Genomic DNA, 25506 nt, shown 5'->3' with positions numbered 1-25506 from the left:
TGTATTCAGGTCTCTGAAAGAAAGCTAGTGAATTTACAAAAAAACAGTACTTACGGAATCTGTAAGTATTTCTGTTTCAGGTTTACTGAGGACAGGTGGCTCTTAGAACTGAACTTCAGAATTTTTTGCAGGGATTCTCAGTTTAAGTAAAAGTTTGAAACAGTCTCTTAGTAATACATACAGTAATACATATAGCCTTCAAGTGAAACAGCATAGTATATATAACTTAGCTCTTTTTATAGCTTTAAGGGTATGTGCTACATTAACTAATAATGTAAATGTGATCTATTAAACACAAACCAGCTCATTAATTGTTTATCTGGCCAAGCACTTTTTTTTTTTTTTTTTTGGTGCACTGTACAGTTGCTACTAAAATGAGACTCCTTGCCCAGGATAGAGTCACTGCTTAAATGAGAAGTTAGTACTATGCAGCAATCAAAAGAAATTATAAAATTATAAAGTAATTGTTACCCTCAGATATAAGACTGTAAATCTGTTTTACAGTCTTATAAATAATTATAAATAATTCTCAGTATTCTGAGAATACTGTTATCTCAGAATGTATGTTACTTGGAAATGCAGCAGCTTATCCAAGATAAACAGTTATGCAATATATTGTGAGAGAAGAAAATTTAATCAAAATTCTGACTAAAAGAAGTAGATACTGCATTATGTTTCTCACAGCAGTAGTAAAATAGAGATGGCAGATACCTTCATCTATGTCCTAGAAAGCTAATTATGCATGATATAATCTATCATATCCAAATACAGCAATACTTTTTAGACACCTATTTTATTTTAGTATGATATTGTAAAAGACAATAAAAAATCTATTTGCAAAGGAATGCAGGTGTGTGCATATCTACATCTACTCAGTGTGGGTATATCTCAGAATTAACCAAATTTTATCCTAAAGTATCTATGCAGAACCTTGTTTACTTGTTTCTTGAAATATCTTTTTCTCCCACCACAAAATAACCTCATAGTAATTCAGCTTCTGAAAGCATAGACACACACACGCAAGCCCCCTCAAAAATAAAAAAAAAACAAAAGAAAACAACCCCCCCCCCAAAAAAAAAAAAAACCACAACCAATCAAAAAAACCCAACAAAATCACACCAAACCAACCAACCAATATTTTGTGATCATAAAATGACCATTGAGAATTTCTTTCCCAGTAACCAGGTTGCAATGTCCTTTCCTAATCTGGGCTTCAGTTTAAACATTTTGTTCTCTCAGTTGGATTCATCTGTCTAATCCTTGTGCTTCTGGGCACAGCTGATGGGCACCATCCTGTGTGACTCTGGAGACCATGTCCTGTCAGGCTATGCTTACAGTATACAATTTTTCACCAATATTTATACATGCCTTTGCTCTGGCATGAAGGTCATAAGCAACCTAAACTTTGACCTAAATCTAAGCCCACAAAATACCATTTTAATAGGAACTGTCCTTGCACTGACCACCTTTATCATTGCCATGGATATTCTCCTGCAACTAAGTTTTTGTTTGTTTTGCTTTGTTTTTTTAAATTAAAGAGGTTGGGTTTTTTGTGAGGCTCTAGCAAACATGAAGAGCTATCTCTTATTCTTCCTTTGTTCAGAGAAACAATATCTTTTGCCTCAATCCCTAGCAAAAAGCTGCCATCTCCATTAGGCTCAAATGGAAATCCCAAGACCCTCAGAGGTACACCACCATGGATTGCCCATTTTAGAGATGACAGGCACACTAGATTTTTCTGTAAATAATTATCACTTAGCTTTTCTTCTGCAAATACACATGATATATGTTAACATGGTTTCTGGAAACGAAAAATACAAAAATGAGGCCAAATGTGTGTCAATATAAAGTAGTTTTTCAGATGTTTTCCTCCAGAGGATGATTCTTCCACCCCAGCATGTTCAGCTGCTCTCCAAAGTACAAAGAAACAGGAACATTAGTACTGAAAAATTTTTATGTTACGTGGTATTAATACTGACTTTTCTCACTTCTGCAGCATTATGTGACATACTAAACCAATTTGTCACCAAGAACCAGAGCTAAGATTTTTTGTGAAAGTGTCATTTAAAGGGGGAAATGCTAAAGCAGCTTTCAACACTTTATACTATTTCTTAATGATTGGATAAAAAAAACCTAGCTACTGAATCATAGTCCACCTCTCAGATAACCTGGAAAAAGTTTCATGGTTGCCCTTCAAGAAATTCCTACATGCCTGTATTCATTTCCTACCTTCTTCTGTTACCTTCAGTTGCTTCTCATCTAGAGCCACCCCTTCTTTTGGGAGCTCTGCATCCCTGAATTCCCTTTCACTATTTTCCACTCCTCTTTTTCTCATCCTCTTCCTCTTTCAGCTTCTGCTCACCAGAGCCAAGAAGGAGCACAGGCATCATGCCAGGGGCACCCACATACCCCCCACACGTGAGGTACCACCAGTGCAGCCCTCAGAAGCCGTTTCTGAGCATGAGAAGCTGGGTATGGGAGCCAGGTGGGCGCTGAAGCCACACGGCCCCTCAGGGGATGAAGGGGTCCCTGGAAGACAGCAGGTCCCAACTCCTGCTCACTGACAGGTCACTGGTGACTCCCCTGGCTGGGTAAGATGAGGCCTCATAGACCCAGCCAGAAAAGCCATTTTGTATCTTACAGGATGACTAATTAAAGGAGTGGCCACTTTTAAATGAGCATGTAACTGAGTAATTTTTCATTTTAGTTAAAATGGGGATCTTCACTGTGCCTTCCATGTTCAGCTGTATTTCACCATACTTAAAAAGTATTATTGTGGATGTCACAGTACAGGAGAACAGAGAAATAGGCACACCTTTTGTCAGCTTTTGATTAAGAAATACAGTAGAATGGATCTTCATTAATTCAGGTCACACTAGTAAGACCAATACTGAATTATTAAATTATGGTGAAAAAGTTTCAGAATAAACAGCATAAATGGATTCTTAACTTCCAAGTGTATTTTGCTCATTTATGCTGACAGCTGTAACACAACTATAATTACTTACTACACACAGTAATTTACAACCTTTTTAAAAAACCCTTCATCATAGTACCAATAATTGAATTTCTCCTGAGTAATGTTGAAACCTGTTTTTCCATTGTTTTTCTTCATTTTCTCACTTCTAAGTGAGAAAATTAACAGCGATGTTCTGGCATATATATATATAGCAATATAGCAATGGCATAGTGGGAAAAATAATTTGTACCAATTTTCTCAGAAGAAATTTTCCTTCTAAAAATACAAGACTCCTCATACTATGTTTTTTTATGAGATGGCATGGTTTAGAGGAGAAGAGGAGATATACTGGGATGCTAAGAAGATTGTTGTTAGCCTGAGTATAAAATTTATGCCTATTTATACCTTGGGGCCTTTCAGTGAAGTCTCAGATGGGAAAAGAGCACAGGTACTTAGGAATAAGTAACCCTTCACTAGTATTTCAAGGTATGTTTTCTTTTGGTTTTTTTGGGTTTTTTTTATTTGATGGCAATGCTTCACCATCACTCAGGAAAAAAAACAAAAAGTCCAATAACTTGAATTGTTTCCACACTTTCAATATAATAGTAAATAAAGATATAAGCCCACATCTGGCTTGGATCAGGATAGCACATTTGGAAAAAAGGTTCCAAGCTGATGGGAAACCACTAACTTAATCTATTTAGAGCTGGAGAAAGGTAATCTTCTTCTTTGTAATCCAGGTTGAAATGAGCCAATGGAATCAGTAAAACTCAGCCATGCATCTTATGAAGAGTATCAGTTGTATGCTTACATGTATTTTGGGATAAATGGTTAGTAAAGGAATGGAACTTGTAGAGCAAACCCATTTTAAAGAATTGTCATTGCTCATCTCACGCAATGATGACCAAAATATCTGTAGAATTGAAAAAAGATATACAGATCACTTTTCAGGCATTTTGAAAGACAATATCCATGAGCTTACTGGGGGTTTTTATGACCTTTTGAGAAGCCAGAATAGATTCTGCTAGAGCAGACAGACTCACAGTTGAAACACTGTGTTTCTTCTTCAAGTGGTGCTAGAAAATAGGCCTATGCAAGTCTTAATGTGCTCAAATGACAATGACAACTACACTGTTTAATTATATTTCTCTATTACCCTCTAGCCCAGACCACAACCATGTAATTTTTATGGAGCATGTGTATAAAACAGTGCTCTAGCAGGGCAAACCTATACCACATCAGGCTATATAAAGCTCTTGCAACTTCAGCATTAGAATGCACAGGCCTAGAGAGAAGGCCTTCCAAATCAATGCTGCATTTTGGATGGAAGAGAAGGACCAAACTAAATCACTTCTAGTGAAGTTACAAGGAACCCAGACTAGTCTAACAATGCTGCCTTCTGCTTAAAAGCAAAAATATAGGAAACAGATGTTCCCTAGTCCCTGGAAATTTAAAACCAAAAACAAAAAACAAAGCCCTTCTCCCTCTCCTACCTGCCAGACAGAGCTGGCAAGTGCCAGAAAGCAATAGTGAAATGAGATGGAATTAGAAAAAGTTCCTGCATGCATCTATTTCCTCAAGACAGGATCAGCTCTGCCTATGTCATTCTGACAGTTGTCTTAATATGTTCTAAGGAGGAAATGTCACCTGGAAATGTAACAGAGTACATGTACTCCATCATTCAGCTCACTCACAGAAATGTGGGGCAACATCAGACTTATGAGAACTCTGCAAATCTTAAAAATTCACAAGTAAATGGGTGACAACTAGAAGGAAGTTTTCTAGCTACCTTCTGCTTTGTGTCACCTAAGCTAGTTCTCCCTGCAATATTCATTACATGACAGCAAGAGTCATACTGGAATTTTAAGAGAGGAAAATACCTAGTGAATCAAATTTTCTTCTGAAACACAGTGAAAGACTGACTTGGTCTAGTGTGATTTGCTCTTGATCAAACTGTTTTCTTCCATGAAACTTCAAAGAGTGTAACTATTTCCCACCAATGTTTTTGTCAAAGAAAGTCAAGTCTTCAGCTTGCATTCCCCCTGAAAGGGTGAAAACAAAAACCAAACCAAACAAAACAAGGAAGGGGAGAAGCAGAATTATATTCATTTCTTTGCACACTTTCCTTGGCCTTTACCAATCTTCTGGGACTTAGTAAAATGAGAAATTCCAAAAAGCTGAATTATCACCAGAAGTAAACCCTTCTCCTACACAAGCAGCCACCACAATGTGCACCATCATGAGAACCTCTGTCTCAGCTGTCAGCATTGCATACATTGGTATTTGTTGGTAATTGAAGTTACCTACAGCAGTTATGTCAAGTATGGCTAGCAGTGACCTGGAAAATACTTCTTGAGTTGATATTCTCCACAGATGAGCTGGCTGACTTTGTGTCACCTTCTGTAAACTGTCTCTTTGCTCCTTTGCTTCCTTTTATTATCTATGCCATTATGTACTTCTGTACTTTCCTTTGTCATACATCTCAAAATGATCCATTACTGAGACATTTCATATGCAGTGCACCTTTTCTCACATCCATTCTACTTCCTCTTTTTCTGTGTACAAAACTCTACTTTTACCACTTTCTGATGTGTTTTTAATTTTATGCATTTTAAGACGCTTTAAAAGGGAGCCACAATACTGCCAGAAGCAGTAATGACTTCCACAGAATACTCTATTTTACTTAACACCCACTGAAATATTTGAAGGTTTTGAGAGACAAGGACCCAGGCATCATGGCACTAATGTAATTCATTTGTTTTTGTGAAGGTCAGCAATTCTATCCACATTACCAAAAAATACCACAGACAGTACGCAATCATAAGCTCTGTTACACAGCATTTCCCAATTTCTATTGTCTGCTCCAAGATGACTAAGAAAAACCAATATCCCCATCTCCTACAGATACATTAAAAAAGAGGGTTTAGTCAGCATATACAACTGCTCATCTTTGTGTTCTGAAGTCCACTGGAAGATTGTACCATTTGCAGTGCTTTTACAGCTTAATGTTTGGAGAAGAGAAAAGAATTGCTGTTCAGAAGATTCCTGAAAAGACCCAGAACCAGAACCTTTCCTTCTTTTTCCAATGAAAATACACCAAGTGTAGCATTTTTATTTCCATGCTGGAAAAAGTATTAAACATTGTGATTTAAATTCTTGCTTTGGGGGATTTCTCCAAGCTTAGTGCAGTAAAAACTTAAGACTCATTTTTCCCACTCTTTTCTTCTTTAATTTTCAGTAATGCTCCAGCTTTGGGTCATTCAAAACAGCAATGTGTTTCTGAGCAAGAGCTCACATTACTTTTTTGTTTATTATAGCTGAAAAGTAATTCAGTGATATCCAACACATTAGCAAATATTGATTAAGTGCAATTTAATGAATTATTGCTTGAGAGAAGAAAACCTTGTATTTCTGAAATACAGCAGAAAGTAGTCCTTCATTTCCATTGTTGAGGACTACAGAAAGAGATTCAGTAGGAAAAAAAGTGATGTTTAGAATTCATATGTATTCGGGAAGCATCTATAATAAATATTTTAGAATTACCTGAAATAACAAAAGATCCAACTAGTCTGAAATGTTTTTCACAGAAGTCAGTAGACAGACACACACTGTAATGCCTTCAGAATTTTTCCCCAAGAGGTTATATTCCATTGTCATCATTACCAGATGTTCCTTCTTCACAGATTCTGGGATCAAAACCCCCCCTGTGCATTTCCAGATACAAAGTAAATTTTCTTTCTGAAGCTTCTTTCTCTCTGCCTGGCTCTCACGCTGAAGTGCACCACTATAACTCTCTAACTCTTGAGATTTATAGTTGTAAGAAAAATAACACTACACCCAGAGAAACCTGGTAAACACCATAAGGGCATTCTCCTCAACCAGTATTGGCCACCAGAGCAGACTGCAATGAAACAAAAAAAAAAACAATCTTAAAACACTGAAACTGTTTTCTTAAATGTTAAATTTTAATCCAGTATCTTCAGAAAAAAAAATAAAATCAACATATCCAGGCAGATGAATAAAAAATAGAGATCCTAATTTCAATAACAGGCATATATAAGAAAAATGGAATGGAATTTGAAAAAAATGGGGTTGGGTTTTGGGTTTTTTTGTAAAAATGGAACTGACAATGCCTTTTCTTCTCCAAACACAGTTTATCATTTACCTTCTCAGAAGAATTTCAGTGTGCTAAGTTAAAAAGTCACTGCACTCTAGAACACATCAGTACTAATTAGGAAGACTGGTCATATATAAGATAATGAATAATCCATCCTATGGCATAACAGAAACTGTAATTACCTGGACCTGAGACTAAAGACTTCTCAGGATCAATGTATGCAGCATTTCACTTTTCCCTACCACTCTCAGAGATGCTGCAAAATGATTAAAGTAATGTTGCATGTATAAAATAGAGGGGAAAAAAAACTAAACAGAATTTTTTAAACAGGGAATGAAGTGACACCATCACATGACACTTCCTACACTTTCAAGCTATGTAAAGTCAGTATCATCATTAGTTCAGGTAAAATGAGAAGTTATACTTTACTATCGTTTTCATTTAGCACATACTCATTCAGTGGCACTGCCAGACACAGTTTAATACAATGCTTCAAAACTGTGCTAATATAGGTTAAAGTGATAATAAACCATTATGTCCACTTCAAATTAGAACTGAGATGTATCTCAGTCTAAGAATATTCAAGGAAAAAAAAGGTTTAGACTCAGAATTTGTACTTAATGAAGTAAGAGCACTATACCTTCTTTCTGGAAGTGCATTGAAGACACTGAGTTGTGTCATCCAAAGGACTTCCTGTGCAGGACCAACAGTTTCCCAGCTCAAGCTGATTTCTGCACAGCCTGTGATTGCTTGCGAAATCTTGCACAAATTTGCACGCAGCCTGTGAGGACTGTGTTTTCAAAAGGCTATATGTTTTCCACGACAGATTTCAGCAAGTGTTTTTTTTAACATTTACAATTAAATTAGCTGCACACTGGTGGGCTTACAACAAAAATAAGTGTAAAACTCACTTTGAGTTTTGAGAAGGGGACTACGGTTTGTGTTCTACTTTCTAAACTAAGCAACACTTCAAGAAATTTAATACCATTAAAGACTAGGTCTATCCCATGCTGCTAAGTAGGCAGTCTATTCAAGGCAGTTATTTCTTCAAAGCTGAATTTTTGTAAAGCATTCAAGTCAACAGTACACTAGGACCTTCTCATTTCTCCCTCCTGAAAGAAATAACAAGCTGCAAAAAAGAGTTCTAGGCTGCTCTGAGATAGCAACCTAATAAAGGTATTCCAAATATTAAAACTCACATGAAGCACAGTAAGAATCCTTTTATTAACAAAGGCACCAAACATCAGGTATAACACAAAAGTGAAGATTACGAATGCTAAGAATAGCAGAAAGTCATCCACAAATGGGAAAAATTAAGAGGAAAAAGAAGACTTGGCAACAAAGATATTTTAAGACAACTTGTTTTTATTAGCTGACCATCCTATCAAAACCAAATATATAAATATTTCCACAAAATAGGAATATAACAGTAAGATTGGAACTACAACAATCATGGCTAGTAGTGAAAAGTCACTATTTACACACCAAAGTTCTCCAATCTTTCTAAAAAAAACCCAAAACAACAACAAAAAACAGCCCAAAACAAAACAAACAAAGAACCTACTACCAAAACCCCTCTTAAAAAGCAATTGCTCACACTTCAAGGTAAAGCAAACCAAAAACCAGATGCAATGGTCTGATGACTGCTAGTAATAAATTTTTTGGGGCGGTTATTTATTTTCATTTGAAAGTATGTTTTCTCAACCACTAGTAAATGAGGCATATTTTTAGGAATCTTTATAAACCTATGTATTTGTACTCTTATTATTTACACAGTCAGACCATAGAAACGTATTCTTTGTTAAAGTAGACTGACTGTGTGTTGCACAACACACTTTCTGTTGAAGTAGCACTTGTTCAGACAGCTTCCAGTCAAGCACCAGCCTGCTCCATTGTGCTCCATATCAATCAGCATCTTCTGCACATCTGTCAAACACTGTTCCAAGAGCTCACATTCCTTGGAGGTCAATTCCCTTCCTTCCACACTCAGTACACTCAGGCAGCACAGCAATGACAAAAATGAAAACTTCCCCAACTCCTTCTTCAACCTTCAGACAAATCTTGAGCAAAAAAGCTTTCAGGAGGATCTTATTGGTACATTTCACCTTTTTGGGATATACTGTAATAGAACCAGAGCACTAAGATATAGACCTGGAAAAAGTAGTGTTCCATACAAGATCTAAAAAGCACAAGGAAACAATTTCTAACATACACTAATTCTTATACCTGAGCAAAGAATCACAGAATGGGTTGGGTTGGAAGGGAAATTGAAGATCATCTAGTTCCAATCACCCTGCCATGGGCAGGGAAACCTTCCACTAGACCAGGTTCCTCAGAGCTTCATCCAGCCTGGCTTTCAACACTACCAGGGATGGGGCATCAACAACTTCTCTGGACAACCTGTTCCATTGTACCACCACTATCACAGCAAAGAACTTCCTCCTAGTACCTAGTCTACATCTATTCTCTTTCAGTATGAAACTATTCCCCTTTGTCTTGTCACTACATGCTCCTGAAAACAGTCCCTCTCCAGCTTTCTTGCAGTCTCCCCTCAAGTCCTAGAAGGCTGAAACTAGGCCATCCCAAAGCCTTCTCTTTTCCAGGCTGAACAAATCCTGGTCATGCTGCTTTTGATGTAGCACAGGACACATTTGGCTTTCTGGGCTGAAAGTCCCCACAGCCAGGTCATGATCAGGCTCTCACCCACCAGCACCACCACTCTCCATCTGTTCGTCCCTGCCCACATTGATATGAGCAGTTGCCCCAGCCCAGGTGCAGCACCTTGCACTTGGTCATATTAAGGTTTATAAGATTCCTGTGGGCCCATTTCTCAAGGCTATCCAGGTGCCTCTGGATGGTTTCTTCTGGAGCACCAACAACACCACTCAGCCTGGTATCACCTGCAAATTTGCCATAGGTGCACTCAATTCTCTTGTCTTTGTCATTAATGAAGGTATTAAATGACACTGGTCCCATTAAGGACCCTCGAGGCACCACTTGTCACTGATGTCCAACAAAACACAAAGGCACTGACCAAGGCATCTGGATGCAAGGGTCTTACAACTAACCCACCTAGTAGTCCACTCATCAAATCCATGTTTCTCCAGCTTTGAGAGAAGGATGTTGTGAGGGACTGTGTCAAAGGCTTTAGAAGTTCAGATAAATGATATCTGTAGCCCTTCTCTCGCCCACTGAAATAGTATTATTGTCAAGTGTGAATGTTAGAGCACTTATTTCTTTAACTAAATATAATATAATTTTGAGGCCAAATTACATGCTTTTGATAATTTGTGTTGTAGCAGGAAAGATGTTCCCAAGAGCTGGATATGCAGTTATGATGCTGAAGGGCACAGAATGAAGCTGTAGGGAGAAAAAACAAAGGAGAGTAGGTACCAGATGGCAACCATAAACTAAGGACATGGCCATCTATCCCCTCTAGCATATTTTACATGCTGACAAGTACAGACACTTTTAACGTTGCCAATACAATCTGTCCATCTACACTTACCTCTAAAATGAGCTGAGGTCAAATTTTTGTCATCATACGCATTTCTATTAAATTTCAAGTAGGTTACTTTTTGTGATGTGGTGCTGTTTTATTTCAATGACTGATTTGACACAATTCATCTTATGTACCTGACAAAAATCTTGAAATCAAGCATAAAAATAAAGAATTACAGAGGAAAAATCCTAAAATAAGAATTAATACAGTAAAATATTCAATACTGAAAAAAGAAGCTACAATGCAGTTAAAAATCATATTAACAACATCAAACTCATGATGCCAACAAAGTTTATAAAAGCTGGATGCTGTTTCTGGGTAGATCACATCTTCCTTTCAAGGTGCATTAGATACACATGACAAAGATAAAAACACCTTTGTTTTTAGCAAAAAGTTAGAATGGTCTCTACCTGAAAATTCTGAAATTCTCCTAAAAACTTGTGAAGAACTTTTAGAAGCTTTTCAGCACCATTTCAGAACAAAAAGCAGGACTGTCCTATTTCCTTATAGGAGTGGGACTGAAGCGTTAGTATTTTAATGTGCAATTAGTCATTACAGGAAAAGATATTTCAGGTAACACTATCCATCACAGATGAAACTAGAGCGCTTTCAATACCCGATGAATCCTTGAGGAGTTCAAAAGATTTTTATCATCTCCCCATGTTGGAAATTACCTGGAATAAACAGACATTTTTTATTTTATTTAGTTAAAAGAAAATCTGCACAGGTTATAGAATCAGTTAAATCAGTGACCACTCAATTTACTTTATTCAAACTGTGATAACTTACATGAGCTGGGGATGTGGCCTATGACTCATTTCCAGCCTTTTAGACATCAGATCTGAAGCGGAAGTGCCCGACTGCTTTAAGACAAATAAATATTACTTTTGTTTTTTGGAGCAGAACAAATATTTTCAAAAATTAAATTGAAGAAAAGTATATTAACAAAAGTATATAGGGCCTACTTTTTTCCCTGCAAGTGAGTATGATTGAGCTTAACCTCTGAAAGTGTGGTTAAGCATTGGAAAAGGCCTCTAGGGAAGTGTTGGAGTCACCATCTTGTAGTGTTTGAAAAATAAGAAGGTGTGGCACTTTGTGATTTGGTTTAGTGGGCATGGTGGTATTTGGTCAATGGGTGATCTTGGAGGTCTTCCCCAGTCATAATGATTCTATGGCAAAAAATAATTTTTCTCAGTTTCAAAAGCGCAAAGAGTTATGTGGAAAGTCTTCATAGCTCCCTTATGAAACAGACTCTCCCAAAGCAGCAGGTGGCATTGAAGAAAGCACCAAAGCCACCCAGACAATCCAGCACAGCTAAGAGGCCCTAATGATCTGCAAATGCACTCAAAGTATTGGCATGCAAATTAGACATCATGAACAATCTTCTCTGCTTCCAAATTTGGCATATTTATTACAACCTGAAAAAATCTTTAGAAAGTAGGCCAGGTTTTTACTCAGCTAAACTTGGACACAAACACATAGACAATCTGTCAGGGATCAGTGGCAGCATCACAAAGAAACAGTCTCTTTTGTGTAGAGCTGGGTAGTCATGAAGCCTGCAAAAGGAACAAGGTATTGGGCTTTAAAAATAGCCAAAACAAGAAGCTTCACAACAATCAAAGTTACTTGAGCATAAATGCCCCAACAGACTGATGCCAAATTTGAGAGCACAAATAAGAGAAGGAAAGTATGTTTCTTTAGCTGACACTATAACAGATAACTTGAATACATAACCAAAAGTATATCAGTGGGAGCAATACAGAAAGGAAACAGGCCATAAACTCTTCTCTGCAGCAGAAATCCTGTTCTGATTTAGATATCAACAAAGGATTTGAGATACATTATTTTCTTTCCTTCTTTTAATTTCTTCTCTTACAAGGCCATTACACTGCCCAACTTGCTTAATTTCTTGAATCAGAGTGCTCCAAGTGGGAAACCAGTCAGTATTTACTCTCATACCCAGAAAGATTTTACACTGGGCTCCATTTATAGTACTCTCAAAATATTTCCTGTCAAAGTTTTACAATTAAAACTCCTGATAACAGAGCATTTATTTTATTATAAGTGTATGCTGTAATTAGTTTAGATACAGTAATCACATAAAAGCTCCATGCCAGCCTATGATGTGCTGGATTACCTGAATTCCTAAAAAATTCACAGATGGTAAAGCAGGGAGAAAAGAATCACTATCCTAGATGCCACACAAAACTTTCCATCTCAAACTGTCCCAGTCTAAGCGCTGGGGTTCACCTCCTATTACCCTGTCATGCAGCATCTGTAAACTCAGCATCTCAATTACTTTCCTGACAAGAAATGCACCCAAACTTCTGAAGCAGCATTTTCTAAAGGAAAGAAATGCAAAAAAAACCAAAATCTTTTTTTTCAATCAGTGTTTTTGGCATTTCTGTGGCATCATCTAATCTTCTGAATTTTAGAACATGGCAAGTAGCATCCATTCTTTTTCTTGCCTTTTTATCTGTGAAAGAGCCATCAGATAATGATTCATGAGTCACCTCAAGACATCTGTAATAGATTTCTCCAGAATTATTTGCTGATATCGCTTATGTTTCAAAAATGCATTAGCAGGAAAATGTTTATTCCCACACTCAATTCAACTGACCTTTCAGATTTCTTTGGAACATAAGCTTCATTGTGCCTCTTCTTCACTGTCTGTCAGTCACCTGTCAGAATTCAAAGCTCTCTTACTTCTAAAGAGGTTCCTTAGAAAGATCAAAAAGTCAAGTTTCTCTAAAGCAAAGATTAATTCAGAACTAAAATCTTATTTCAACCTGAAGACATAGTCACTTTACCAAACATTTTTTGCTATAAATAGCAGAGATATGAGCTGTCTGTAGATTATCTGGTTCTACAACTATTCCTGTGAAACACTGGAAATATTGCCCTAAGTCCTGACAAGATTCATTTAAGGGAACTGACATGAACTCATTAAAAATAAAAAAGCACAAAACCACACCAAAAAAATGTGTTTAGATTTTTAGAGGCAAAGTGTTTGCAGTTGAAAATCTACCCCACAACAGAATTGTTTACAAGATCTTCCTAAATTGCTTCTAATGCTGAAAGTGAGGTACCAAATCAGCACATTCCGCTTTTTAAAATGTTTTATTTTCTCAGGACTGTGGCACCTGTCCCCTCTGCACTCCTCACCAGCTCAGCAACACCACTGTTACAAAAAAATTGGGAAATTAGTATAATCCACACAAAATTAGTCCCAGAAAAGATTAATTCCCACAAATGTTTTTTGCACACAAGAAAAGCAAGTAAGTACAATAGCAAAGTGTGTTTCATGCCACAAAAATCAACAAAGCTACTGAACACAACAAATTCACAATATTAAAATAAAACCAAAAATGTGACTATTCACAGGTTTATAATTAAGCTTATTCTTAAGTGCTTCATCAAATCAGCTCCTTGATGAATATGCAACTAAAATTTCAGGAAAAATCATAACAACTTATGTTGCTAGAAAACAGTATAACTACTACATTCAAGATTTACTCACATTTAAGACACAACTCCCAAACTTTTCTAGCTCTATTCTGGCCTATTTTATGTAATCTGAAGTTAAAAAAATATTCTTACCAGAAAGAAGGCTTTGATTTCTGCCAAACCTCTTCCAGTAGTTCAATATTTCAGCATTCCCTCATATGTGTGCACTGCTGACAGCCAGGAAAGTCTTTTAGCAGACGGAAATATTAAGCAATTAGGCTGCCCAGAGAGGCTGTGGAGCCTCTTGAGATTAGCAAATCCTGCCTGGACACTGTCCTGCACAATCTGTTGGAAATGAACCTGCTGCAGCAGGGAGGTTGGAATAGGTATCCCCAGAAATCCTTTCCAATCCCCATCATTCTATGATTTTGCAATTGTTCCTTTCACACAACATGAGTGAAGATTAAAAGGGTGTAAACACACCCAAAATAAGACACAGAACACAGGTGTTGAATCTGTAAAAATTAATCAAACCAGTGCACACACCTAATATATTTGAGATGATCAGAACATCCAAAAAGATACCTTATTTATTTATTATTTCTAACACTTGCTTACAGTTTTCTCATTGAGAAGATACCTTTCTTCTCTAATAGATGAAAAATAGCAACATTTATTACTGTAAATACGTATTTTAACATAATTCATTCAATATTTGAGCAGGTTTCAATCTCCTCTGCTCAGGAAAATGTCTGTTTCTAAAGATAAAATCCAAATCAGTTTATCTGAACTGCTTCAGCCAATGAGACCAATTCAGTTCATGCCACCCACAGACTTCGGCCCTGCAGCTTTTCCACATACATGAACTTCTCTGTACAAGAAAGTCAAAAGAGATTTCAGCTGTGCAATATTCAGTAGCTCCACAGAACTGACTTCAGAATTGCCACATTTTACTTTTCACTTGTTCTGAATTCCAGTAGATAGATCCTATGGACCATCATGGTCTGCCTGCTAAACCTTTCAACTTTTAAAGGTAGCAATTCAAAAAAAGCTTCAAGGTACCAAACATTTTAAGTCCCCTGATGACTAATGATCGTTTCAAAATAATATATATTCCCTCTCTCCTCTGAAATCATTATGTACTGCTTTTCCACAAGAAGAAAAAAACTAACTCACACAAACAGCAACAGACAAATTGGTTGACTACAAAAGGATAGGATGGCTATATCCAAAGTGCTGCAAAAGCAGAATATAAATGAACAAAGACAGAAGCATTATCTTCATCCAATTTTGTGCTATTACAGTCATTTTAAGCATTGTCTGTTACAAGAGTAAGCTTGAAATTTGGAAGCAGATGCATGCTAGCTGTCAGTCAACACTCCACTTTATTATTTGGTCCATCATTTTTCTTAAATGAGTTTGAACTTTTCCAACTACACACTTTATTAGTAAGTTATTTGCATTTCCCTAAGTGCTACTACTTCTCCAGTGTCTAGACACAGGTCTATGCCCACCCAGGGAAAAAAACAGTGAAATGCAAAATGAGACTGCATTTCAGATACAGTTACTTTTCACTTTTCCTTAAAAGCAAGCTACAACACACAAGTTACTTGTAGTAGACAGTGTCCTGCATTTGTATGGGGAAAAAAATCATCATTAATAGCTAACAGCAGTCAGCACACTGGAGACTGAGAGCACAGAGAGGGAATTAAAGAACCCACACAATACTCTCACAATACTCTGTCTCACGCACCTGCAGAATTTCCCATATGAGGGAGTAAACTTTCAAAACAAATTAATAGTAGTGCTGGTTCATCTGTAAACCCATGGGATTACACAAGAAGAAACAGCCTCAAGTTGCACCAGGGGAGGTTTAGATTGGATATTAAATGCATGTAGATAGGCCACTTGGGTACATGGTTTAGTGGTGGACTTGGCAATGCGGAGTAATGCTACACAATGATTTTAAAAGTCTTTTCCAACCTAAATGATCCTGTGATTCTATGATGGTGAACATTTCAGTAAATTCATAATTATTGTAAGGATGGTTCTTTCAGTTTTATACACCTTGTCTGTACACTTCAGTACACAATCCAGTTACAGAAAAATAAGACACAGGCTGAGAATGTCGGTCAAAACATCTTACAGACTCAAAAGAAAATTGAATTGAATGCTTTTAACCCCAAATGGCAACAAACTCCAGTGAAACAACACCAGTCATTTAAAACATTCACACATAAATACAGAGATCCTGTACTGATTTAAGTAAGAGATAAAAAGGATCATATTAACTCTAAAAGGAATCATATGGCCAGGAATATATTATCCAGATATTACAATGAAATTTACACCAGAAATAGATGCATTTTTTTCCAACGTTTGATGGGGAAAAAAAGAAAAAAAAGTTATAAATTTCTTTTTACACCCAATTCCAAAAGATCAGACACATTTTTATAAGGTATCTATTATTATTCATATACTATTTACACTGCCTGTTCTTTTTAACCTTTCACTCAACCATAAGAGAAGTCAGCTGGACTGCAGAACAATTGTTGAAAGACCAACCAGGAGAAAGGACAGCAGTGTTATCACCACAGAAGGATGAGACTGTTTTGCAGCAAGTAGCTCCTGAACTGAATGGGAAACTTTTCACAGATCACCAGAAAGGAAAGCATAAGAAAGACCTCAGACACCCCCTTCACTTTGCCCCCTCTCTGTACTGAGCAATTGTTTACTGAACTCCCAAAAACTGCATCCTTCAGGTGTTTCTTGTTCTGTGGTGTAGGCAGCCTGTACAGTGCAATTAGTCAAGGCAGTGGGCATAAAGAGACAATCCAGTACGACATGGACAGTATTGTTCTGTTGACAGTATTTTGTGTTGACCTGTTTTCCTCTCAAATCAAACAAAAAAACCCAACCAAATAAGAACTTCCCAAACCTAAACCTAAACAGGAAAGAGTAAGGTAATTCTTTAAATGGATATTAAAAGTGTGTTAAGGGCTTTTTAAGTTAAAGAGGAGACTCTTTTCTTACTCTGAGTACCCTGTGCAAAGCAGGTCAACCAGTAATTTTAAAAGGTAGAAGAGGATTTGTGGTCTGCAGAGGAAAATAGGTATTAGATCTTAATACTTACAACTGAAATACAAAGATAATTTCACTTCATAACTAGCAAAACCAGACACAACTGCAGAACACTGAAGTGAGTTTCATCTAACCAAACTCACATCTACATCCAGCAAGAAAGCTACTTCAGTAGAGACCATGGGCCCTGTCCATTGTCCAGGGATACTCAGTGCTTCCCGCTGTAATGGCCCTCTGCAATTGCTCAGCTCTGGCAATGTCACACAGCCAAGACTAGCAAGTACTACAAAAAACAGCTCTTCACCCAACCTGAGTATTCCAGAGAGCTTAATGTAAAATAACTCCTTTTCAGAAACTAAGGCTGGGGAGAGCATGATATTTTTCTCACAAAAATTATTGACAGGTAGTTTTTCCGAAGCACTACATCTTCTGACAAGAGGACACTTTAACCCCCTGAAATCTTTACTAGTTCTTTTGCCCATGAGCTACATACATTAGTTTTAATTAGTTATAAAACAATGCTAAAGCAATGCTAAAAGTTGCTAAGTAACTTCCACATCATTCATGGAGTGTCTTCTAAACTTTCCTTTGCTCTTTGCTCTTAATTCTGCTCACAAAATATCCATTCAATAAATATTTCTCTTCCAGCATTTGTTGTTTGAGCAATGCTGGCATATTTTTCTCTTAAAGAGAGAAGGCAGATAAACAGAAATACTTAATTACTAATGACTGGTACAAATCCAGTTTTGTATTTTCCCTTCCTCAAACCATTTTACTGACCTCAAAAGACTGCATTTTAAAGGAGAACTGAGAGCAGTTCCAGGTAATCTGACTGAACAACACTAAAGCAGAAACCAAAGTACAGGACACATATTTTAATAGTCCTGCCAACAAGAGGACCAATTACCTCCTCCAAAGTATGAATAAAATATAAACAATTTTGTGAGAGAATGTGTATACAAGCTCGTGAAGTGCCCTGATTTGACTTCAGTAGGAGAAAACTACAATCACTCATACTCTCACCAGCCAGCAGACACTAATTTCCAGTTGTCAGGTCCCTCATGACATTCCAATCTCCTTGTCTAGGTATCCCTGTTCCTGCCTCTTTGCTCCTTCTATCAGAAGAGTTGCATTTGTCTCTTCCTCTCTCACCTTCCCTTTTATGTAACTTCCAACCAGTACATCAAGACTTTATTTATGTTACTTCTACTATACTCCAATTTTCCTCATTTTTGAAAATCAGGATCTTTCCTTAGTCCTCCATCCTGTAATTCTTTATCTGGTGTCACCTTCTTTCCCACACCTGATCTATTCCTGCATGCAAGTTATCCACCTCCACAATCTCTGTCCAGCCATACGGCTGCCTGCGCTCCACCACAGCAAGTCACTGAGCTGAGGCTCAAAACCAGGACCTGTCAGTGCAGGTACAGCTGTCCACTTCAAATAACCAAAGATCCCATTTTCCCTCCTGCTCCATAATCCCAAATAGCAAACAACTGGCCAGGGAGAGCTGCTGGTTGCACAGAGGACAGGTGAGATTGAAAGGCCAGCACATGTGCACCACAGGAAGGAACCTCTCCTGTAGGCCCATGACCTCAAAGAGGGCAGGTGCCTTAAGTCTCTGCCCATTACCATCCATTGGTCCCATTTCCCTGAAAAGAATCCCTTTCCTGTCCACATTCCAGCAGGTGAAGTTCTCAGCAACAAGCAACTTTGAAATATAGAGCTGCTGAAGACTTTTTTTATGCTAGCCACATTGAGTTGGATGTTCACAAGAAACACTAAATACACACTCATCATGCAATGATATTTTTATATGGTTGAGTATTTAAGTTCCTCCTTGGTCTTCGCCTCCCAAGGGTTAATAACACTAATCTCGTAATATGACCTCCAATATAAGGCAACATTTCTCAGATTCCAGCTTGATTTTCTTGTTCCTTCTGGATTGAAACTGGTCCTCATCTTTTCTACAATATCTTACCAAAGCTGAACAGAACAAATTAAATAGTTTTCATGTCATACATAAAGCGCTGCTTACACTTCATGTGTTTACACTTTGTTGTTACAAGGCATCCTTACAAAGTGCCCAAGTCCCATACTTTTTTCCCTGAACAACTACATTGAATACAGATCCTCACAGAACCCCAAGTCCCTTCCCACTGTCTCCTCCGAATCAGCTCCAAAAGAGTGACATGAACAGGGTACACTGCAGACACACAGTGTGACTTTTTTGTAACACTGGCTTCATGTTGCATCTGGTCCCAGATACAGTAAATACAGTCTATTAATAAGACATTCCACTTAGTTTGGGGTCTTTGGTGCTGACTTTGTATTTTTATTGAACTCACAAAGACCCAATACCACCTATAAAAAAAGTGTTTAGTTTATTCCAAAACTTCATAAATCATTTAATACACAGTTAATATTCTAAGACCTTATTATCATCGCAGCAGGCAAATGTTCCCAACACTTCAGAGAGAATGAAATTTGATTGGAGAAAAAAAAAGTCATAATAAATATTATATGTCCAAGGGGGTGTTTGGTTGAAGAGCATTCCCAAATCATGCACAAGTAGTCTCTGAGGATTTAACTGTGTATTTTATCCTAGCCTCTTCAGTCTTCTTCCTCGTTTTCATTGTCACAATAAAAGTGACAAAGCTCCTAATAATAAATGTGATACATAACTTACATTCACATCCATGACATCACTGTCAATCCATGTAGATTAATGAAGTGAGCATCTCCTTTTAAATAGCAAAAAACATTATTTAAATACAACAAAGTGAATTATAGCTTAATATATTACCTGCAGTGTCAATCACACCATTCAATTCTTCACAACAGTCTTTAAATTAAGCTGTAACAGTTACCAGCATCATTCCTTCATGATTGTGATTGCCCCTACTTAAAAGATTCTTTAAAAAGCAAATCTAGAAGAATACATTTGTATTTTTTAATTTTAATTAAAAGCTTTTCTGGATCAATTTGCAGATCTACTATCAAGTACAAAAGGATCATGACTACATTTAGCCAGATGTATTGTAGTTTAAAGTGAATGCCAAGATGGTTGCAGACAATCTGACTGAGGAGGATTTCTAAAAAATATAATCTTGGCAGTAATTACTGAGATTATGTCAGTATCAAAGAATTTATACAACATCAACCCATTACATGATGAGGATGGTCACCTCACAAACAAGGACAGAGACAAGGCAGAGGTGTTTATGACTCTCTTTGCTTCTGTCTTCAACATGGATGATGGATCAAAGGGGCCTCATTACCCTGAGCTAGAGGACCATGACTGCAAGAATGATCAAATCCCAGTCAACTCTGAAATTGTGCACGATCTGCTCCTCCATCTGGATCTCTACAAATCTATGGGGCTTAATGGGATTCATACAAGAACTCTCAAAGAGATGGCTGATGTCATCACAAAACCTCTCTTGATGAGTTTTGAGCCATATTGGAAATCCAGGGATGTTCCAGCTCACTGGAAGCTGGTGAACATTGCCCTGATTTTCAAGAAGGGCTAGAAGGAGGACCCTGGAAACTAAAGGCCTGTCAGTCTTCCTTCAGGGTCTGGTAAAACCATGGAAAATATTATTCTGGGAGGTTCTGAAAACGACCTGAAAGACAACGTAGTCATTGGTCACAGCCACTATGGCTTCCTGAGAGGAAAGTCCTGCTTGTCAAACTAATTTTCCTTTTATGACAAGGCAACCCACCTAGGTGATCAAGAGAATTCAGTTGATATAATCTTTTTGGATTTCAGTAAAGCTTTCAAAACTGTCTTCTCCCAAGATCCTTCTCAACAAAATGTCCAGTTTGCAGCTGGATAAAAATTATGTGATGGGTGAGCAGCTGGCTCATGCATTGGGCGTAAAAGATTCTTGTGAATGGAGCAACACCAGACTGGTAACCTGTCTCTAGAGGGGTTCTGCAGGGCTCCATCCCTGTGCTCTTCAATATCTTCATAAATAATGTGGATGCAGGACTAGAAGGGACACTAAACAAGTTCTCATATTATACAAAACTGGGAGGAGATTTTGACTCTCTCAAGGGCATGGAGGCCCTGCAGAGAGACCTGAAAAAATCAGAGGGCTGGGCAATCCCCAACTGTTTGAAGTTTAACAAAGATAGGTGCTGGATTCTGCACATGGATGGTGCTCCACACAGACAGAGTGGGGAATGAGAGGCTGGAGAGGAGTGCCATGGAAAGGGATCTGGGCGGTCCTAATCAATGGCAAGTTCAACAAGACTCAACAGTGCCCTGGAAGCCAGGAGGGCCAACCCTGTCCTGGGGCATCAGGCACAGCAGGGCCAGCTGGGCAAGGGCGGGGATTGTCCTGCTCTGCTCTGAACTGGGGCAGCCTCACCGTGAGGGCTGAGGTTGCCACAATATAAAAAAGATATTGAACTATGAGAGTGTGCGAAGGCATGCCACAAGGATGGTGAAGGGCCTTGAGAGGAACCCTTGTAAGGAGTGGCTGAGGTGACTTGGTCTGTTCAGCCTGGAGTAGACTGAGAGGAGACCTCACTGCAGTTACAATCTCCTTGTGAGGGGAAGAGAAGGGGCAGACACTGATCTCTACTCTCTGGTGAGCAGTGACAGTTGTCCTAAGGGAACAGCCTGAAGTTGTATCAAGGGATATTTAGGTTGGATACCAGGAAAAGATGCTTCACACAGAGGGTGGTTGGGCACTGGAACAGGCCCCAGGGAACTGGTCACAGCATCAAGCCTGAAAGTGCTCAAGAAGCATTTGGACAACACTCTCAAGCACATGGTGTGACTCGGAGACGGGCCTGTACAGTGCCAGGAGTCGGACTCGATGATCCTTGTGGGTCCCTTTTAATCTTCAGTGATTTGGTGGTATTTTTAGGACTTCATGGACACTTCCTACTGCTTTTTGGTCTTGTTGGATTCACACTGCTTGGCTAAAAATTCAGGTTTAGATGAACTCATCATGACTAACAGCTGACACCTTAGTACTCAAAATCTAACAATATAGGAGAAGATTTATTTACCTCTTGTCAAATAGCCTACATGCCACTTGCTATGAAAGGGCTCTCCACCAAATTAGACAACGTGGCTGAACAGAAAACCTGTGGGCTGTTTTCTCCCTTGCCCAACAGCTTGCAGAGTGACCTTCAGCAAACCACCTCCTGTTTGAAGTGGTGGTGGAACAGAGGTAACATACATGCTGACTTCATGTGCTATATATGGCTAAGCTACCACAATGATGCACACTGCTCAGAGGTGACACACTCAGTATAAAACTCACACCTACCTCAGAGAGACAGAAATTTACTCTCTGAGGATTCAGAAAGTATTTATTTGTTCATATTCAATACCTGATGATTGAGAGAATGAAAATGTGTTTTTAATGTGGTAAAATTGCATAGGAATGACAATCAAATTCAGCCATTCTGTACATTCAGGACATTCTCCCTGAACATCATTAATGCAAAATGAAATTAAAGCCAAAAGGTCAGGACATCAAAAGGAAAACATTAACTTAAAGAACATTCAATAGACATTTTTTGTTCTACTCACATCTCTGTAAACTAGATAACAAGCGATACTATTTACATTAAGAAAAGATTAATTGTCTACAGGCCGGTGAATGGAATCACTTGTCTCCAAAAAACACATCTAGAATCCTATAGGCTTTCTGAAGAAGACATCCATGTTCTGCAGCTGACTGATGCACAGGAAGACAGAGGCAGCAGATGCCCTCAAGACACAAAGGCAAGTAATGCCTGAACAAGTAAGCCAGACCCCAACTCCAGCTGGAGAGCTGACAATATGCTAACTAAAGCATCACCTCAAAATCTTCCATTTCTGAAATTTGATTCCTCCCTGGGACCTAGCTAAAACCCAAGAACAAGCAAGGTCAGTCCACCTCTCAGTGTCCATCTTTCTGGATTCTAACTACACAGCTCCACCACCTGTCACACAGCAAATTCAAAACACTCCTGAATGGACTGCCTTACTATGAAATACATTTTATGCTGTTTGAGATGCATTTCCTAGAGTAAGCCAAAGGAGGAAGGCAAGAAGTACAGTCTACTGCAAGGAAAACAATTGCATTCTCTCAATATGGAACACTATTTTGCTTACAAAAAAGGGACAAAAACATTAAAGACATACACATGACTTAGGAAGGAGAATTTTTTTTTTTAATAAAAGCCTATACTGAGGGACTGCATATTACAAATATAGTACTGGAACTGCTTATTTTTTAGTACAAATTTTCAAAAGAAGGTTCATGTGAAGTCATTGTGGAAAGCCTAATTGCAAAGGATCAGCTGTGTACAAGACATAGGAAATGTCAAATTATCTCTGGCTTTTCTCCAGTAATTAACATGTCTGAAACAAATTATTCACACTGCTTACAAAGTAGAAATTCAGTGTATCTCATGGTTATTGCAAACAACAAAAACTACACAAAATATCAGGGCAGTTTAATCATTACTCTTCCTAAGTAAGGAACCTTACTTTATGGCACCTCTGGATACTGAATGAAGGTGGACTTAAGGAAAATTACTTATACTCTAAAACCCCTAAAGGCTATTTTTAAAAAGCAAAATGAAAAACAAATAAAAGAAAAAAGAAAAAAGTTGATTTATCAACTCTATAATTAAAAAAAAAAAAAAAGAAAAGAAAAAGGTATTTAAAGAGATTTTTACTAGTGTTGAACATGGAAAATAAAAGGTTTTCTTAATCCTTTAAAACAACCAATTTTACTAAACTTAAAAATTATGTGTTCAGTCAAGCATGACATCTATAAATAGATTCTTAATCAACATGCCCTTCTGTTACATACAAAATTTGAAGTTACAATGTATTCAAGAGAACAGAAAATATACCTGCTGCTAGGGAGGCTACAAACATGGTGGGGCAAGTGGCTTTTACAAAAAGAAACGCTGTAATGCGGATTCAATAATAAGTGATGGAGCTATAATAGTAACACTGTTGCCTTTTGCTCAGCCTGGAAATGAAACTTTAGATAATTTTAGCAAGTAGATAATATAAGAGTGGATGTTTATTTGAAGGTTTTCAGGAACAGTTATGGAAAGATGTCTACAGAATCCTGCTTCCTCCAGGGGTGAGTACATAGGTTGTAGGAATTAGCATAACTGATAAAAAGCAGCACCAGGACAAGTGGTGATATAATTCTTTTCAGTCAAGCCTTTGCTTTGGAGCCCTTCCTTCAGCACTGACTGTGCTCTGTCCATGAGAACGGAGTTGTTCTCGGCCTTGGTTCCCAGGTAGAGCCAAGACAGCACTGGGGCCTTGTACACCTGGGGCTTGGAGCTCTGGAATTTTTATCTTTCTGCCTAGGGAAAAGCCATGGAAAAGTACAGGGAAAGCTAGCCACTAATAGAGTAGGTGATAGAGTTACAAATATATGTGTGAAGAATACAGGGAACATATAAAAGAAAAAAAAAAGACAAAACCCAAATGGCATCAACACAGAAAATACAAATCTAATAGTAGTACTTTTCTACATTTAGGTGTCTTTTTATTAACATTGAAAACACAGTATTAATATCATGAAATGAGTAGATAAATCAACTAGTATGAAGGAGTTTTAGCGTCCCAATGAGAATATAGCTAAAACAGTATGGATTTAAGGCAAAAGTTTATGTCAAGCCAATTTAAAATTATTTTTTGCAAGATTAGAAATATAGGTCCTAATAGGTCTCCAGTGGTGATTACCAACACAACACCTTTCACTGACTATATTGACAACATGCTATGATCAACAGTATTTTTATTTAATTACTAGAAAAAATTGAATTATTTGATAGTGTAGAATCAGATAATAAATAATTAAGCCAGGAAAATCAGTGGTACAATTCACTGAAGACAGTAATTTGACTTCCATAAACAACAAGGCTCAAGTAAAGAACCAGAGATCTACTGGAAAATAAATACATAAATGAAAATTATGAAGGCTGCATTTAATTATGAATTTCAATCTACAAAAGCTATGAACAATACTTAGGGACCATTAAGAGCTAACAAATGGAACAAATTTCCTAGGTAAACCAGGAAACCTAATAAAATTAAAGTTAAATCTGTAAACTTAGAATCTCATATAATCTGAAATAATAAAGAGCCTGTATGACAACTGTTTTTCTGGCAGCTTCCTCAAGACAGCATCAGAGAATAATATCCACTTTGCGTGCCCACATATTGAAAAGGGTACAGAAGAACATGACAAGAATGATTGAAGCAACCAAAAAATATATTTTACAATAGCACACCACAATGTATAACCTCATTTTACCTCAGAAAAAAAGGCTGAGGAGAGTTAATACAAATTGAGAATAAAGAGTTCTCTAAATCAAGAGTTTCAGCCATGCTGTCTCAGACTAGAAAATATAAATGTA

At 37.6% G+C, this 25506-nt stretch overlaps 1 protein-coding gene across 9 annotated transcripts in view; it reads right to left on the bottom strand.

Moving 5' to 3' along the window:
* Positions 1-25506, bottom strand: part of FRMPD4 (FERM and PDZ domain containing 4) — a 392028-nt gene that overhangs the window by 203830 nt on the left and 162692 nt on the right. The window contains exon 1 of one of the 9 annotated variants that reach the window (XM_072933925.1): positions 1-25506. This exon is cut by the window's left edge and continues 18726 nt beyond it. The exons of 7 other annotated variants lie outside the window; for them this stretch is intronic. The gene's annotated coding sequence lies outside the window, so the exon portion shown is untranslated. One more of the 9 variants, XM_041718165.2, reaches the window with a different exon arrangement.

This window comes from Taeniopygia guttata, chromosome 1, assembly GCF_048771995.1.
Source record: "Taeniopygia guttata chromosome 1, bTaeGut7.mat, whole genome shotgun sequence".
Taxonomy (NCBI): domain Eukaryota; kingdom Metazoa; phylum Chordata; class Aves; order Passeriformes; family Estrildidae; genus Taeniopygia; species Taeniopygia guttata.
This window is presented reverse-complemented; position numbering and strand designations above follow the sequence as displayed.